Source organism: Pteropus vampyrus, unplaced genomic scaffold (genome assembly GCF_000151845.1).
Source record: "Pteropus vampyrus isolate Shadow unplaced genomic scaffold, Pvam_2.0 Scaffold36, whole genome shotgun sequence".
Taxonomy (NCBI): Eukaryota; Metazoa; Chordata; class Mammalia; order Chiroptera; family Pteropodidae; genus Pteropus; species Pteropus vampyrus.
The window spans coordinates 9,004,572-9,009,690 of record NW_011888817.1 but is presented as its reverse complement, the minus strand read 5'-3'; the positions used below and the strand labels follow the sequence as shown (position 1 = coordinate 9,009,690).

General features: G+C 43.4%; 1 pseudogene; it reads right to left on the bottom strand.

Annotated features, from left to right (window-relative positions):
• Positions 1-3,275: 3,275 nt before the first annotated feature.
• Positions 3,276-3,396, bottom strand: LOC111738262 (annotated as a pseudogene).
• Between the last annotated feature and the right edge of the window lie 1,723 nt (positions 3,397-5,119).

Genomic DNA, 5,119 nt, shown 5'->3' with positions numbered 1-5,119 from the left:
AGCTTTGTGCGCGTGCGCGGGTGGCCGCGGGCTTCGTTCGTTTTCTTTTCCACGTGACTCGGGGCTAGCGGGACACGTGTCTCCTCCCCCTTCGGGCCGAGTACGCAGAAGGGGCGGGGGCTGTGGAATGTCTTTGTCTGCGCGCGGGCCCGCGGAGTGTGGGGCGGGAGACCTGTTACTCGCGGGACCACGCCCCCACCAACGGCTGAGCAGTAGAAGGGGGTTGTGCTCAATGGGGGATTGTCACTGAAGTATGGAAATAAGAGAGGGGGCAAAAAGCGAGAATTGAGGCTATCTGGGCAGGAGGAGAGGAAGGCGAGAGACTGACTGCCTGAACCGAGAGAAGGGAAGAGATAGGGCACAGGGGTGGCTAGGAGTCAAGAAGGTAGATTCTGACGCAGGGACGAGGGGTGCAAATGCGGAAGGGAAGCTTGGAGGGAGAAATTGAGGAAGGACGCGGCAATGGGAAGACTGAAGGCTGTTGGAGGACTTTAACTGAGATTCTTCCGCAAAAAAAGTGGGGTAGAGGCTAGGTCCTTAATCCGTGATAGTTGCATCATTAGGGTGGGTCCTTCTGATGTGAGTGGTAACCCTCCTGCCTCTGTTGGTCCCTTCATAATCAACTATTTCAGACTTGCTCAGAGAGACCCTTACTACTGCTCTCAAGGCCTAGGTAAATAGTAGACAGTCTTCCACAACATTCTTCTCATCCTGGGGTGCTGTGTGGACAAACTCTCATATACCTGGTGCCTTCTAACCTTTCCTTCCTGACACAGATTTTTGCTTCTCCCATTGTAAGCACGCCATCGCTTTCCTTCACGATCAGTTTTCCCAAATAAACCCATGCTTTTCAAAAGCATTTTCTAGAATTTATCTTCTGGGTGCTTGGAAACTGTTGAATTTTGGATCTGAAACTTAGAAACCTTTAACTAGGGAACATTAAGGACTGGCCACCTTCTTGTTGGGGGAGAGAAATCACCCACAGAAATGAGAACAAAACAGAATTATCGCCATAACATACACACACACACACACATATATATATATATATGTATATATATATAATACAGATATATTTCCAGTGTCTGGTACAGTACTTTGAGGTCACAAAGGTAGTTTATGTTCAAATAGAATAAAATAATGTTTTAAGTAATTGTGATGAAAAAATGTAATGTGACAAGTGCCAGAAGATAAGTGAATATTAAGTGTGATTGGAGTTAAAAGCACAAGATAGATTTGGGCTAGGGGAGAATGAGTTCCAGGCAAAGGGAAGTATTAATAAATGAGCAGAGATGAGAATGTCAGCAATACATTTAAGGAATGGGAGTAATCCAGTTGCAAACTGTGAAGAAATAGGTACATGAAGAAGGGAAAGGGGGCAAGGAGGATTTATAGGTCCCTTGCAACTCATTTCTGCTGCTGTCCTTGAAAATTCTGCTTGGGTGGTGGTGTTACAAATGGCTGAAGTGTCCTTGTTCTGTAATGAGATGCCCAGATGGAGGTACTTTGAGCTGAGGCTAATAAAACTTTGATAAAGAAGTGTCTAAGAAGGAACTGGGTAGTGGTATCTGTGGGTTTCTTTACTAGAATCAACATTTTTAGCAGATGACTGCCACACCTTTACTTACTTTCTCTAAGGGTGGGGTTGAAGGGAGGTTTGAGCTCTTCCTCCTAGTGAGATACACAAAACAAAATCTCTGAAGCGATGGTTGTCTGCCGGCAGTGTACATATTAAGTATGAGCTGCAGCAGCCTTCCATTGTAGGGGTTGGGGTGGGGGTTAGAGAGGAACCCTTCCCTGGGAGTAGCAAAGAGTAATTCCTGTCCTGAAAGCCTAGAGGTCTGGAGTTCACTGTGTCCTAGGTTCTCCTGATGGCCTTATGAAAAGACAAATTCAAATCCAGCAATGCCTTGTCTTTGCTTTGTGTCATTGGGAAAATCACAACCTGTCTGAACCTTAGTTTCCTCCTTTATAAAGTGGAGGTAATGATATCTACCTTGCAGAATTGTGAACATTAAAAAATACCAATGTAAACTTCCTGACAGTAGGGCTTATATGCAGAAGTAATTATTGTCATTTAGTGCCTAATAAAGAGTTTTGGGTGCTCACGTTGGCTGTGGATCTGAAAAGTCTGCTCTCTAATCTTTCATTTTCACTGACTGTAGCTAGACTTTGTTTTGGAGTGGGGAGGTTCCAAAAAGACTAATTTTCTTCTACTCTATTTCCTCATGTAATCCAGTTCCTATGGCACAGTGTACAGGAGCAATTGAGAGCATAGTGATTCAAATGGAGTTAAGGCCAAAGCTGGCTCTTCCTCTTACCTGCTGAATGATCAAGCATAGTACTTAACCTTGCTCAGTTTTTGCTTCCTCCTCCTGGATAAAACAGGGGTCCTAATAGTTACCTCAGGGCTGTTAGGATTAAAAGAGAGAGAGGTCTGTAAGGCGTGCAGCACAGGCGCCGGCAATTAGTAGATGCTTGATAAGTGGCAGAGGTCATTGTTATTATTATTACACGCATTTGTTGAGTACCTGATTGCAACTTTCACTTTCATGTGAGTCCCTAACTGACTGGCTGGAAAGGACGGAAGTGTGCCTGACCTGCATGAGCGCCACCTATGGGGGATCCATAGGCCCCATCTGCCTCTCCTGCTTCTCAGCCAGTTCTCAGGAAAAGAAGGGGCCCAGCCCTGGGCAGGGAAGTTTCTCTTCTGAGAGCATAATTCATCTGTTCAATTTTAAACACCTATTTGGTGCCAAATACATGGAGACAGGGCAATCGAGATCCAACATTTTAAAGTGTTTTTCTAAGATGTCTTAATTACAAAAATATATACTTCTAGCTTTAAGAAAAATCCGACCATAAGAAAGGCATAAAGTGAAAAGTAAAATTCCCCCCCAAACTTGACTGCCCTTCGTTAAAGACACCCACTATTCAATGGTTGCTTGTGCAGCCTTCCAGACATTTTAATACATCTATATGCAAGTCTATCTTTTTTATTTTAAACACAAACTGCATCATTCTATACCAACAATCTTCAACTTGTTTTTTTTTTTTTAACTTGTTTTTCAATGAAATATTCTGGACATCTTGTCAGTATATTTAAGTCTACTTCATTTTTTCTATGGTCAGATTATATTGAGCACTTTTAAAAAATTTTTTAAAGATTTTTAAAAATATTTATTTATTTATTTTTAGGTGGGGCAACCCTTGGTTGACTTCACAGATTGCAAGGACCTCGTCAGTTTACAATCCCTTATTTTTTAATTTTTTTACACCTACAGCACCTGGTCTTCCTAGGTGGTCTCTCATCCAAGTACTAACCAGGCCTGACCCTGCTTAGCTTCACGAGATCAGATGGGATTGGGCTTGTTCAGGGCAGCATGGCCTGTAGACATAGTGAGCACTTTTAATCAATTCCCTTCTGATAGAAGTATTGGTTGATTCCAGCTTTTCAGTATTGCAAACCATAGTGCAATGAGCATCACTGTACAGAACATCTTTGTGCATAGTATCGGTATATCTCTAGGATAATTTGTAGAAATGGCACAAAAAAAGACTGTACCCAGCAGCAGGGTAGGCAGCATCCTCTTTTTCCACCTTCAATCAATTCTGGGTACTGTCTTCCCATCATTTTAGTCTTCATTAATGTAGTAGCTGAAATGGCATGAGATTCAACATTGAGTAAGAAAGTCTATGCCTTCCAGTAGCTCACTGTTTAATGAAGGAGACAAAGGTAAACCGAGAGTTACCATGTAGCAGTGTGAAAAGTTATAATAGAGCACTGTACAAATTGCTGTGGGAATGTACAGGAAGGAGTGACTGACCAATTTGGGACATGAATTTGGGAAGTTGCCAGGTGGTGTGGTAGGGGAGGCAGGGCATTTAAATGTTGGGAATTCAGCAGAGCTTGGTCCCGTATGATTAATTCCTCCTCCATGTTCATGGCTCTGGAATTTAGATCTCTAGTCCAGACTTCTCAGTTCCAAATCCAGATAGCCAAGTGCATCCCTGACATCCCCCTTTGGATGTTCTAGAAGTCTCTCTAACTCAGCGTGTCCCCAATAGAACTCAAACTGCATCCATTAGCAGTGCTGTTCCAGGGCTCAGATGACTTAATGTAGCTCCAGGCTAGGGAAAAACTCCTCTTTCCAGACCCCGTCCTGTTCCTGTTCCAGCACCTTGAGAGCATCAGGGCCAACAAACTATAAGGAGGCATTCATTTTCAGGGCCATTCTCCTTGCTTGCCTCACTCTAGTCCTGAGCTGCTCTTAGCATTCCCATAGAAGGCACTTTTGGTAGGAGTAGTGGGCAGGGACAGAGGGGATCAGAGCAGGGCTGGTGTGGCCAGTGACTTGGCCCCACTGCTTTGTCCTATAACCACATGTGAAAGGTCCCAAGAAGTGTCCCAAAATCACTTGAAGGAGATTTTGCATGGGCAACAATAGGAACACAGAATGATTAGTGTTCATGATTTTTTTGAATCCACAGGGTGGTAAGCCTGTGTGATATTTGGATTATAATAATCTTTTTTTTCTGCCTGTCCTGCCAACCAGAAGGTGAGTGGCTTGTGTGCAGGAACTGTTTCTGTCTTTATATACACAAAGTCTGGAACAGAGCAGGCATTGGATACATGTACATTGATCAAGTACATATCTGCAGAATAACTGAACTCTCATTCTCCCTGTTGCCTCTACCACTGATGTGCTCCTCATCTGGTGCCCCCTGTCTTAGGAACAGTACCCGCAATTCATTGAATAGTTAGAAATCTGGGAGTCATTCTTCTCTCCTTCACCTCGCCACTCTACACCCACCATATATAACCCATGTCTAAATCCTATTGTTGTTTATTTCATAAACATTGCAAATCCAATCTATTTTTCTCTGTCTCCACTACCTCTATGTCCATCTGAGGTGCCATAATGCCTCACTTGAACTTCTGAATTCTGAACTGATCCCTACTTCTTTACCTGCTTCTGCACCCTTTCTCTGTTTCCCATCCAGAAGCCAGCATATTTTCAAAATGCAAATCTGATCACGTCTGCCTGTCTGTCTCTCTTATACACACACACACACACACACACACACACACACACACACACACTTTATTAAACCTTTT